This window comes from Bos taurus, chromosome 9, assembly GCF_002263795.3.
Source record: "Bos taurus isolate L1 Dominette 01449 registration number 42190680 breed Hereford chromosome 9, ARS-UCD2.0, whole genome shotgun sequence".
NCBI classification, from domain to species: domain Eukaryota; kingdom Metazoa; phylum Chordata; class Mammalia; order Artiodactyla; family Bovidae; genus Bos; species Bos taurus.
The window spans coordinates 95,853,924-95,867,816 of record NC_037336.1 but is presented as its reverse complement, the minus strand read 5'-3'; the positions used below and the strand labels follow the sequence as shown (position 1 = coordinate 95,867,816).

General features: G+C 41.9%; 1 pseudogene; it reads right to left on the bottom strand.

Annotated features, from left to right (window-relative positions):
- The window catches only part of LOC781966 (cytosolic arginine sensor for mTORC1 subunit 2-like), a 143,411-nt pseudogene that overhangs the window by 13,275 nt on the left and 116,243 nt on the right, over positions 1-13,893 (bottom strand).

Here is a 13,893-nt window from a genome sequence, read left to right as displayed (position 1 = left end):
GAAGACTACACAGACAGCAATACTTTCAAATACTCCTTTGGTTTGTTCAATAAGCACAGTTTATAAAGGCTCTCTATTCCTGCACTTTCTCTCTCTCTTTCTTGATGTTTAGTTGGTATACAGTATTATATAAGTTACAGGTGTACAATATAGTGAGTCCCAAGGTTTAAAGATTATAAACCATTTATAGTTATTATAAAATATTGGCTATATGCCTTGTGTGGTACAATACATCCTTGTAGCTTATTTTGTTTATTTTTTTTTAAGATATTTATCTGGCCTCATCAAGTCTTAGTTGCAGAATCTAGTTCCCTGACCAGGGATCGAACCTGGGCCTCCTGCATTCGGAGCATGGAGTCTTAACCACTGAACCCCCAGAAAGGTCCCCCTTATAGTTTACTTTATACCTAGTTGTTTGTACCTCTTAGCCCCCTACCCCTAGGTTCCCCCTTCCCTCCCCGTCTCTACTGGCAACCACCACCTTGTTCTCTGTGTGTGACAGACACCTTGTTCTTAATCACACACTACATTCTTTATCTTCTCTCTCGTTCTTTCTCCCTCTCTCTTTCATCTACGTGTTATACCAACCTCACTGAATGACTTGGGAGGTGTTCCTTTCTTTTCTGAATCCTAGAATAGTTTGTGCAAAAGTGTGTTCTCTGACAGATCTATTGATTTGATTTCATTAATGCTTGTTAGACTATTAAGGTTTTTCATTTTTTCTTAACTCAGTTTTGGTAAGTAATATTTTTCTAGGAATTTGACTCTTTCAGTTATGTTGTAAATTTTATTTGTACAAAATTTTTCCTAAACATTTTTCTTAATATTCTGTTGTTTCTTAACATCAGCAATACTTGAAACTTTGTCTTAATTGTATTTATTTCTCTTTTTTTCTTTATCAGTTGTTTGCTATTTTTTAGTCTTTCCAAAGGACTTACTTTGTTCTCTTTTATGTTTCTTTTTAGTACCATAAATTTTCTCTCTTACCTTTGTTTTCTTCTGTCTACTGAAATGGAATTTATTTTGCAATTCTTTTTCTAGGACCTGTAGATGGATGCTTATAGCAATTATTTTTGGCTTTTCTTTGTCACTAATCTAAATTTTTAAGGCCATGAATTTCCATTTAAGTTCTGCTTTAGCTGCATCTTGAAAGCTTTGATACATAGTATTTTCATTAGCACTCAGTTAAATTTTTTTTCAATTTTCATTTTGATTATTTTTGATTTGTAAATTACTTAAAAGTGATTCTTAATTTCAAATATATGGCAGTTTTAGTGGCCTCCTTGCTATATTTTATAATATCTATTGAGACCATTGTAATAAAATGTGTTCTGTATGATGCCAACTCTTTTAAATGTGTTGAAACTTGTGTAATGGCACTCTGTATAGTCAGTTTTTACAAATACTCTGAGTAGCTATTAGGTATAATATTCTATCTGTTTATTAGGTCAAACTTTTTAATTCTTTTATTTTCAAATCTTCTATGTCTCTGATGATTTTTTGGAATGCTTAGATTCATAATTTCTCTGGGTTTTATTTGAAAATCTATTGCAATGGTGGTGTGCTGAGTGCTAAGTCACTTCAGTTGTGTCCAACTCTGTGATGCTATGGACTGTAACCCGCCAGGCTTCTCTGCCCATGGGATTCTTCAGGCAAGAATACTGGAGTGGGTGGCCATGCCCTCCTCCAGGGGATCTTCCCAACCCAGGAACTCAACCCATGTCTCTTCCCTCTCCTGCATCGGCAGCAGCTTCTTTACCACTAGTGCCACCTAGGAAGCCCGCGGTGGTGGTGAAATTGTTGATTTCATATCTTCTGTCAGTTTTTGCTTTATTTATTTTGAGGCCTTGTGATTAGGTGCATAATAGTTTAGAATTACTTTAATTTACTACCAAATTGAATCTTTTATCATTAAGTAGTGACTCTCCATACCTATAGCAGTGCCTTTTGCTTTAAAGTCCACTTTTTTCCCCTAAAATTTCTATAACCACAATGGTTTTCCTTTGACTAGTATTCATCCACATATATATTTTTACCTTTTCCTTTTAATGCTTTTGTATCCAATTGTTTTTAATGTGTTTCTTTTAAAAATCGCTTGTTAATTATTGTCTTTAACTGGAGAAATTAATCTGTTTTCATTTATTATAATTACTGACATTTTGTGTTTATTATATTGTTCTGTCATAGCTTTTCTTCCAAGGAGCAAAGGTCTTTTAATTTCATGGCTGCAATCACCATTCACAGTGATTTTGGAGTCCAAGAAAATAGTCTGTCACTGTTTCCATTGTTTCCTCATCTATTTGCCATGAAGTGATGGGACTGGATGCCATGGTCTTCATTTTTTGAATGTTGAGTTTTAAGCCAGCTTTTTCACTCTCCTCTTTCATCTTCATCAGGAGGCTCTTTAGTTTCTCTTCATTTTCTGCCATTAAAGTGATGTCATCCACATATCTGACGTTATCGATATTTCTCCTGTCAATCTTGATTCCAGCTTGCGCGTCATTCACCCCAGCATTTCACATGTACTTTGCATAGAGGTTAAATAAGCAGGGTAACAATACACAGGCTTGACCTATTTACTTAATTTTGAACCAGTTGGCTGATCCGTGTCTGGTTCTAGCTATTGTTTCTTCACCTGCATATAGGTTCCCCAGGAGGCAGGTCAGGTGGTCTGGTATTCCCATCTCTTGAAGAATTTTCCAGTTTGTTGTGATCCACACAGTCAAAGGCTTTATCGTAGTCAATGAAGCAGAACATGTTTTTCTGGTATTCACTTGCTTTTTTTATAATCCAATAGATGTTGGCAATTTGATCTCTGGTTTCTCTGCCTTTTCTAAACCCAGCTTGTACATCTGGAAGCTCTCGGTTCACATCTTGTTGAAGCCTAACTTGACAGATTTTGAGCATTACCTTGCTAGCAAGTGAAATAAGTGCAATTGTGTGGTAGTTTGAACATTCTTTGGCATTGCCCTTCTTTGGTATTTAAATGAAAACTGACTGAAAGCGTCCAATCCTCTGGACACTTAAAGGACGCTTGCTCCTTGGAAGAGAAGCAATGACCAACCTAGACAGTGTGTTAAAAAGCAGAGATATCATTTTGCCAACAAAGGACCATCTAGTCAAAGCTATGGTTTTTCGAGTAGTCAGGTATAGATGTGAAAGTTGGACCATAAAGAAGGCTGAGCACCCCAAAATTTGTGCTTCTGAATTGTGATGCTGGAGAAGACTCTTGGGAGTCCCGTGGACTGCAAGGAGACCAAACTAGTCCATCCTAAAGGAACTTGTCCCTGAATATTCATTGGAAGGACTGGTGCTGAAGCTGAAACTCCAATTCTTTGGCCACCTGATGCCAACAGCCAACTCATTGGAAAAGACCCTGATTCTGGGAAAGATTAAGGAGAGGAGGAGAAAAGGAGCAAGAGAGGACTCAACGGACATGAATAGGAGCAAACTCCAGGAGTTACTGAAAGACAGGGAAGCCTGGCTTGCTGCAGTCCACGGGGGTCACAAGAGTTGGACACAACTGAGCCACTAAACAACAGCAATATATTGTTGTGATTTTAATATTTTTAATTAAAATAATTGCAGTTTCTCCTTGTTCCACCATTTCTATGTTCCATTCTCTCTCCTTTCTTATCTTCTTTTGGATTGATTGTTCAGTTTTTCTCACTTTATTTTTTCCTATGGTAGTTTAAGAGTTTTGCATTCTATTATTTTCATGGCTATCATAGAAATTTAATATACACAGTTTATCAAAATGTTACGTTATTGACAGTAAACCCTCTTTCCAAGTAACATGATGTCCTTAAAATACTTCAATTTCAGTTGTTCCTTCTAACATTGTGGTATTATTACTATGTATTTTATTTCTATTTTTAAATTGCTCCCTAAGAACATTATTATTATTATTAGCTTATTCTTCTTATTTTATGTATCAATATTTTTCCATATTTACCCACATATTTTCCCCTTTCTTTGTTTTTCTTTCTGTATCTCATTCTTTCCATCTGGGATAATATCCTTTTTTCCTGAAATAAATGCTTAAGGATTTCCTTTAGTAAGGGTTTGCTGCTAGCAAACTCTCTCAGTTTTTGTTTTTCTTAAAAGATCTTTATTTTATCCCGGTCCTGGAAGGACACATGTGATGTATACAATCTTCTTATCTTATGCAGCTATTTGTCTTTCCATTAAAGTGGTCTGTAACAGAAGAGGATTTAAAACCCATCTATCAGCATTGCTGTCCTCTCGTGGAAACAAGGTACACCTTTATCTGGATGGTGAGTTTAGAGAAAACTGGAACCACCATTCCCCTTCTACTGAAAAATAAAAAGGCTCTCTCAAGCACCACAGAGGTGGAAATGTCCATCTCTTGATTAAAACACATAGCTCTAAAGGTCTTCTATTAAAATGCAACTTCTCACCAGTAGGAAGGAATGTTAAGGGATATTTGTTATTCACTGTCAGCTTCACACGGTGAGTTAATTCTCGGGCTGCTAGGTAATGCTGTTGCTTGGAGGAAGACCACATAGGATGAACAGGAAAACTAATTTTGGGTAGAAGGAAGGAAGGAAGACAGCTCTCTTTTTGCCCCAAGAACCAGTCCTGGAGACAATGTAGGACAATCTCGACAGGAAGCTGGGGCAGGAGGGCATGGGCTCTCAGGGGTGAGTGGGTGGGTGGTGGAGTGGTGACCACGAGTTTCCATGTTCTTGTCAATTCCCAGCTCTGAACTCTTCAGCCCATGCTTGTGGCTTCTTCCTCACTCTCAGCGTTGAGGAAATAAAGTGTCAGAGGAGAATGTTCTCCACTAAGCTGAGTTGCTGCTTCCCCACCCCACCCTGCCTCAGAGTTTTATTTAACACACTTCTTCCTCCTTCTTTTTCTTCCCACTTTCTCTTAGGTCTTGGCTTTTAATCATGCTTGAGTCTCGAAACCAAAACCTGTTACTGGTACCAGTGTAATATAGTAGTCACCGTCAAAGACTTGGAAAATCCAGAAAAGTCTGAAGAAGGAAAATAAAACCCCCAAATCCACTTACTATTAGAGGATAATGACCTTTCTAATTTTTGTGTATTGTATTTTGAATTTTTTGGTATGTGTGTTCTTTCTCACTCTCTTTATCTACCCTCCCCACCCCCCCACCTGCCCCTCCACACACAATTGGAATGATTACGAGGATTAATTTTCTCATTTACTTTGTCTTCGCATTAAAATGCCTTTCTTCATGTTGTTAATATATTCCTTCTATCTTGCTGTTTCCTTCCATCTTCCTTTCCCTCATAAACATCAAGTCCTCCTTCAGTCCTCACACTCTTGAAGACTGTATCCTGCACCAGCAAATCCCACTCCCCATCCCCACCAGATGCCGGCAAATGCCGTCAAAGACCTTGGCGCTGGCAAATCTGACCGACCCTTATTCTTTCCTCTTTTTATTGAACATGCAGTGACAGTTGTCTCTATTGGTTGCGGTCTCCTGGAAACACTCTGCTTCCTTCATGTTCATGGAAAAGTTCACCCTGCTTTTCTTTTTCCATTTCCTTCTCAGAATGCATCGCCAGCTTCTTTGGGTAGCCTTCCTTGTGAAGGCAGGTGGTCTTCATGGATCTGTCCTCGGCCCTTCCTCATTCTCCTGCCTCTGGACAATCACATCTGTACCAGTGATTGCATCTCGAGTTCAGACGTTTCTCTAAACGTGCAGCTCTGGATGTCTCACTGGCATGTCAAACTCAACAGGACTGAAGCAGAGCTCACACGGCATGTGGGAGGGTTTCAGGGGCCAGAATGAAAATCGCGTCCATCATTCTGGCCACCTTCTTTGCCTAGAACCCAGGCACAGGGTGCCCCTAATGCTGGGAAATGGAGTAGCTGGATGCCCAGGAGGGAATGACACTCAGCTGGGAGAGCAGCCAGCTAGTGTCCATCACGTCTGCCTGTAAGGAACAGCCTATGGCAAAACCCACCAAAGGGATGGCTTCTGAAGAGGCTACTGTTAACTGCTCAGGATGGCAAAATGGGAGCTCCTTGGAAACAGTCTTTCAGGAAAGTTTGGAGCTGACATCATTCTGGAGGTTCTGCAAAGAGAAGCCAGAAAACAAGTACAGATATTAAAAGCCGCACATGAAACACGATTTGCCTGTCCATGAAGCCATCCAAGATGAGCTCAGCGAAGGGGCACGAGGTCGGCAGGGACGCCTCTGAAGCATCCAGATGCTCGGCACAGAGACTTTCAGTGCCGTTTCGGGAGGACACCGGGACAGCTGAGGCAATGCTTTGGGCCCGCTTTCATTTCACACTGTTCTTTTTTTTCCATTTCAGTTGCAACTTTGAAAGTGTTTTATGCTTTGAGATTTCTGGTCATTTTCAAAAAGAGCTGAAGTATTTCAGTTCTGTTTTTACTCTTGATCCCTCTCCTTAACCCTCCCAATCTTTATATTCTTCTATCTTATATTGCCAAGTACGTTTTAAAAGGGAAATCCCTGGTAGTGAAGTGAAAGTCGCTTCACTGAGTTCAATCACTCAGTAGTGTCTGACTCTTTGCGACCCCATGAACCGGCAGCATGCCAGGCCTCCCTGTCCATCACCAACTCCTGGAGTTTACCCAAACTCATGTCCATTGAGTCGGTGATGCCATCTAACCATCTCATGGACTATACGGTCCACGGAATTCTCCAGGCCAGAATACTGGAGTGGGTAACCTTTCCCTTCTCCAGGGGATCTTCCCAACCCAGGGATCAAACCTAGGTCTTCCATGTTGCAGGCAGATTCTTTACCAGCTGAGCCACAATGGAAGCCTGAAATCCCTGGTAGCTCAGCAGTATAGAATCTGCCTGTAATGTAGGAGATACGGGTTCGATCCTTGGGTCAGGAAGATCCCCTGAAGAAGTAAATGGAAGCCCACTCTGGTATTCTTGACTGGGAAAGTCCATGGACAGAGGATCCTGGCAGGCATGGTGTTGCAAGAGTCGGTCATGACTAAACCACCACCACCATTTTAGAAGGTGTGGCTTCAGAAGATGAAGGAGGCTGAGCGCAAGCACAGACTGGGTGCTGTCCTTCCTGTGATCATTCTGCTTGAGCCATGACCTATTCTCTATACGAAGTGTGAGATATCAGTCCCATCAGAGCAAAGAATGGGCTTGACAGATAGAAGGAGCATCCTTAGAACACCTGCGAACATTTCCTTACTTGCAAAGCAAGGATGGAGGTGAAAACAAATCATTCTTACCAATCATCCTTCTCCTTATAAAAATGCTTAGTGAAAATTGTCTTTCAATTTTCTGGCCAGTAAGTTTCCGCGTACACTAAATAATAGTGTTTAGAAGTCTACATTGATTTATCCATAACCAAGTCTTCTTTCTTTCCCTTTTCATTCTCCAAAACTGCTACCATCTCTTAATTGCTTTGTCTGCTTTTTGGTTTCTTGTGAGGTACCACTCTTGGGGTAATTAGAAGCATCACCCTTTAAGCCAGACCACTAGCAAATCTGAGCTCTGCCACTTACCAGCTGTGTGACGGTGGTAAGTTCTTTAACATTCCTTCATCCCAGTTTCCTCATTTATAAAACGAGGAAAATAAATGATGCTGCTGCTGCTGCTGCTGCTAAGTTGCTTCAGTCATGTAAGACCTGTCCAAAAGGTGGGTATGAGGATTAACTGAGTTAACTTTTGTAAAGCCCTTAGGGCAGTGCCTAGTGTGTGTTTAGCTTCTGTTATTATTATTATTTTAATCCATTCAGAAAGCCAGGGTCAGAATGTTGAGGCTATCAATTTTCCTGCTAACCATCTTCAGTGGCTCTGCATTGCCAAGGAAACAAAGTGTGAATGTCTTTCAGGGTTCTTTGTGATCAGGCCAGGATGCCCCTTCCAGCACATTCTCTTACTCATCAGAATCAGCCACGAGTTTATCCTTCACACACACCAGTCTCTTTCCTGCCTCTCCACAGTAGTACATGACATTCTCTTTGCCTGGAGTTTTTTCTTTCTAGATGGAAGCCTCACTTCTGACAGGCTGCTTTCCGCTTATCCTGGGCAGATGATGACTTATCCATGGCTGTCAGCCTGGGGTTTCTCCCCAGCTCCCGGCACACCTGCAACTACCTGGGAGAGACGGCAGGTGTGTGCTGATGAGCTGGTGGCCCCAGAGAAGAGCAGGAAGGTGTCTGTTCCCAAATGGACACTCGGATATGCTCATGGCTAATCTTTCCACTTCCAAGAAATGACATTCCCTCACGTATAAAATGACCAGACAAGACATTTTCTGCCCCTTTTCTCAGAGTCACTAAAAGGTTTGAATGATGTCAACGGCAAGAACATTTTGTGAGAAGAATAATATGCTTTGCAAACATACGAAAGATCATCATTATTCTGATAGACAGGATTGAGTGGAAAGAGCATGCCCGAGACTTTGATTTGTTACAGAAATCAGAGTGTCTACTATGTATTATGGTCTCATTTAATTTTTACAACCTCTGAGTCAAGGCTCAGAGAGGTATAGGAATTTGCCCAAGTTCCCATGGTTGGCTGGCGATGGATTCATAGGCTGAGACTACAGATTGAATCCAGATCCTTCTGGCTCTGAAACCTTGGTTCTTCATGGTGATTTCCTGCTTCCAGACTCCACGAGTGATGTCAGTAGCGTGCATAGAATTTGGAGCCGCATCTCTGGAGCAGAGGCTTTTCATCACGAACAGCATCTGACTCATCCAAAGAAGCTTCTCCAAAACACAATTACCCAAATGCAGCCCCAGAGATTGGATCCATTAGCCCTGGGAAGGGCCAAGGTCTCTGCATTTTGAAAAAATTTCCCAAGAGGTCCAACCATTCACACCTGTTAAAAACCCCTACCCTTAAAGCTTCATTAATTGAGCACAAGTAGCATGCCAGTCTTTGTGTAGGCCCAGGGCACAGATATAAAGAAGACTGACTCTTGCCCTTAAGATCTTAGGTTTTAGAGGAGAATTGAGTATGTTGACTCTGCAACACACAGCAATATGTGCTAATGACACTTACGAGCAGTTCTGGGAGACTGTGGAGGAGCAAATGGCAGACTCCACCTGAGGGCCCAGGAAGGCTTCTCAAGGAAGTTAACACCTGAGCAGAGGCTCGAAGGATGTGCACGTGTTCATCAGTTGGAATCAGTTGGCCTTTGTCAGGCATGCAGTTCAGTTCAGATTTTGCTATTGGAAAGAGCACTCTGGAGATTTCTAGAAGGATGGGTTGGAGAAGGAAAAACAGACCCACAGCAAGTCAGCCTCCCGGTCCCAAATGACCTTCACCTGTGGTCCATGTCAGCTCTCCCATTCACACTGGACCCCTTAGCATTAGGGTCTGCGCTCTAGGTCAGCTTGGGCTTTCCTTTCCTGACATTCTCTCTGACACTTCTTTCCTGTATTCTCCCTCCTCCTCTCCCACGGCGACTGCTCCTCATCCTTACTCTCTTTTCCCAGCCGTCAGACGACCCTAAACCTCACAGTTCACAGTTCCTTCTCTGACCTCGCTTGCCTCACCACACAGCCTGGACGGAACACTTTGATAGTCATTGGCAATGACGTACTGGCTAATGTGGTTCCTTTGCCCAAATACAGAGAAGAGTGTTTTTTTTTTTAATTTTTAAAATTGAACTTTTAATTTTATATTGGAGTGTAGCTGATTAACAATGTGGTGATAGTTTCAGGTGGACAGCAAAGAGACTCAGCCATACATATGCATGTATCAAATCTCTCCCAAACTTCCCTCCCATCCAGGCTGCCACATAACATTGAACAGAGTTCCCTGTGTTACACAGTAGATCCTTGCTGGTTACCCACCCTGAATATAGCAATGTGCACATGGCCATCCTAAACATAAATGAATCACTTTAAAAGTATTATTTGGGGGAATCCCAAGTATTTCATGTAAGAAACATGGTTAGACCATTCTTGCCTGGAAGACAAACATCTATCATACCTTCTAGTTGCTTTCTCACCATTGACTATTTTATGATTATGATTATTTTATTTTCTCAAGGTATAATTGACATACAACATAATGATTCAATATTGGTATATATTGTGAAATGATCACTATGATAAGTCTAGATAATATCTATCACCAAAGTTACAGAACTTTTTCTTGTGATGAGAACTTTTACAACCTGTTCCCTTAGCAACTTTCAGATATGCAACACAGTATTATTAATTATTATTAAATAATAATAATTAATTAGGGCTTCCCAGGTCGTTTAGTGGTAAAGAATCTGCTTGCCAATGCAGGAGGATGTAGGAGACACAAGTTCAATCCCTAATTGGGAAGATCCCCTGGAGAAGGAAATGGCAACCCACTCTAGTATCCTTGCCTGGAGAATCCCATGGACAGAGGAGCCTGGTGGGCTGCAATCCATGGATTCACAAAGAGTGTATACACACACATTGTTAATTACAGTCATCACGCTGTATGTTTCATCACCACCCACTGACCCTTCTCCCATCTCCTCCAAGCTTCACACATGCTCACCTCTTCCCAACATTATACCATCTGCTTTTCTAACACTGGCTCAAACCCTTTCCTCCCTTCCTCATCAAGCTACTAGGCCAGGTAATTGCCTTTTTCTCCCTGTCTTCATTCCAGGACAAAAGCTATTTACTTACACATATCTCATTAGAATTAAAATATTCTTTCTTTCACCGCTATTTATGTACACCTTTACTTCTGTCTTTTATGACTTCAGTTTGGTGTGTGTCTTGAAAATTTTCCTTTACTAGAGACAAACTACTTAGGCTCAGATGCTGTGTCTGATTCACCTTGGTTATCTTGCAATACCTTGTACAGTGAAATGTGATCTTTGCTCAGATGTTACCTTCTCATAAGGTCTGTACTTATTGTCCTACTTAAAATTCCAGCTTACATCCCACCTTTGGCATTCCTGATTCCCCTTACCCCTTATTAATTGAAATACATTTAGGGCAAATAAGTGCCTTCTAAAAATGCCTTCCTGGGACTTCTCTGGCAGTCTAGTGGTTATGACTCTGTGCTTCCACTGCAGGGGCCATAGATCTGATCCCTAGTTGGGAACTATGATTCTGCATGTCATGCAGCATGGCCAAAAAAAAAATTCTTTCTCAATAATTTATAAATGTGTAGCTGAGAGATTTGGGATTATCAGAGTCTGATCAAAGTGAATGAGGGATCTACAACAGCACTGAAGTTGTGATTAATAAAGAACTCAATCAATTGTCATGTACTTTATATACTGGATGATTTGAACAGGATCCGCAAGAAGGAAGAATAGTTGAGAGGTCTCCCTCTATTGGGGGGCAGGGAGCAGACAGCGTGCTGGTTGCCCGCATGCACTGTCTGGTCTGCTGGACTAGCCCAGGCCTATATGGGAGATGGTGGTTGCTTCAAGCTGACTCAGACCTTGAAGTCAGGCCACCAGACCTTAAGATACTGACCTACAGCTTAGACAGGACCTCTAGGGCCAGGTAATAAGGGTTATCTGTGGCTAGAGGTCAAGACATCAACAGAATCCCAGAGCTGATCACCTAAGTGGAGTCAGCTCTCCCTGACTACACTCTAAGAGGCAGATTAGAGATCAGGAAATTGAAGCTGCAATCTACAGTGAGAAAAATACTGCCATTTTCTCCTGCTGGCGAATATGCAGAAGAACCCACTGGGAAGCAGGAGGTTGCCAGATGTGCACAGAGTCAGGACACGCTGCCTTCCTCTGCCTTCAGCAGCCACCGAGGAGGACCCACTCCTGGACACCTCCTCCAGAGGCCACGGGCCCTGCTGCGTCCACACGTGGGAAGTAACATCCCAGCTAAGTTGAAACATACATGCTTATTCCCAGGCAGCTTTCCACCACAGCACTGTTGGCAGGAAGCAGTGGAATAACCTCCGCAAAAGACAGAAATGATTTTATTTCTTTTGGTCCATCTGGACCAGGAGATTTGCCTTCTGTTGATGCTTTATTTAGGTTAATATCAAAAATTAGCATACACAATATGTGGATGCACAAGCTCAATAAAAGAGATGACTAATGAACGAGGATGTTGGTGAATCCCTGAGAGTTCGGCTGAATGTCGGCAAGTTACCAAGGGGTTAATCCACCACCGGATGGTATAGAAATGCCTCTCTGTTTACATGGCAAGGCCTGAGAGCCAGCTTTCCAGCAGTGACAAAATCCTGCTGAAATCTACCAACTCGGGCTGGTGGGAGGCCTCTAGTCATCTCAATAAACAGTAACCTAAATAAGGCTTTATTGTAGCCGGGTGTTCTCATCCCTGTGCAAGATGTCTTGAAGCACATGGTTCCCAGGGCAGAAGATCAGAGAGAATGCTATAAATTACCCAGTAATAAGAATGATCATTTCTTTGGGCTGGTTTTAATTGGCAGCAGCTGTCTACCCATCCTGGGTCTATCTAGGATTTCACAATTCGGTGTCACCACGTGAGATCGACACCCCAGGGTCACAGTCGGCCTCCACACAGACCCCCTTGAGGGGTGGAGGGATTCATGTGTGTCCTGCTTTGAGTCATGTTAACAGTCACTCCAGTAATACCTGCTCCTGGGCCCTGCTGTAATCTTGGTCATGCTGAGCAAACTGTTAAAATCTGAAAATCCTCGTGAATCACAGGAGCTCTCTGAGTTTCTACCACCCATCTGGCTTCCCAAAAGATAATGCAACAGTAACTAGATAATAATAAAATAGTAACTAAGGGCTTATCATAAATTTTCCTGCTCAGAATAAAACCACTTTAATCGATCCTTTTAATGTAAAACTATATGGCTATTAATTCCACTAATGAAGTATGTTTTTCATAGAACACATAAGTAGAGAAATGCAAGCAGATTCTTCATCATCTGAGCCACCAGGGAAGCCCTGAGAAATGTATGAATACTATACTGAATTGATGACAAGGATGTATATATAATTTTTTGCCTCTGGCCCTGGGCTGTACTACTGTTCACTTTTGCCTTCACGAAATACTCACTGAAACAGAAGAAAACCTACGTGTTGGGGAGTATGAGGATTAAACAAAGAAAAGTACATAAAAATGCCTCTTTTGAGCCCTGCACACAGGGTGCTCCGTAAATATGTGTTGAGTTGAAATGATTTTGAAAATAGAATTTCTATTTCATAAATTGTGGCACTGCCTCTAAGTATATTTGTCACCCAGTGAGTCAGCTTTGAATTTAGCTGACTTCGGATCAATGGATACTGAACAAGTGTCTTATGACAAGAAGTGTCAGGGTAGCTGGTGAGAATCCTAGTAAGAAAACCCATTTCTGAAGTTCACTTCCAGAGCAGAAGCCACATTTCTTCAACACAGCTGTAAAATGTTTGTCGTGGGAGTTGTGTCCCTGTCCCTAGGGCCAGGTGACATGGCCCAGCGGTAGCTTCTGTACCTGAGGTGATGTATAGACCCAGCCCTCGACCCTCAAGGACACATGAGAGGTCACCTGTTCACGACAGAAGGTGAGACGAGAGCTTTGACACGAGCCATTACAAGCGCTTGGATTTCCCAAGTTGGTTGTAGATGAGACTGTGAGTACCCAAAGGGCTCAAAAAGAAAAGTAGGAAAGGGAAAGGAAGGATGCCTGATGCCAAGTTTACAGAGATACTGGATGAAATGCTATGCCTTTCCCGAGTCTGAGGGCCTCTCTGAGAAGGGAATCAGGCTGAATGGCACTTGAGAAGGTGGCATTTTCAGCTTAACAGAGAACACCAAGCAAATATTAAAGACAGCTTGTGGTCATTAGGAAAAGGGCTAAGCTGAGACAGAGAACAGTCTTCAGGTGGTGAGGGGTCAGGAGCACACAGATGTGGCCCAGTGGACACGAATTCTGATCTGTACTCTGTGCCAACAAGAGGCATGAACTTGGGAGAGTAATTTCTCTTTCTAGTAATTTCTCT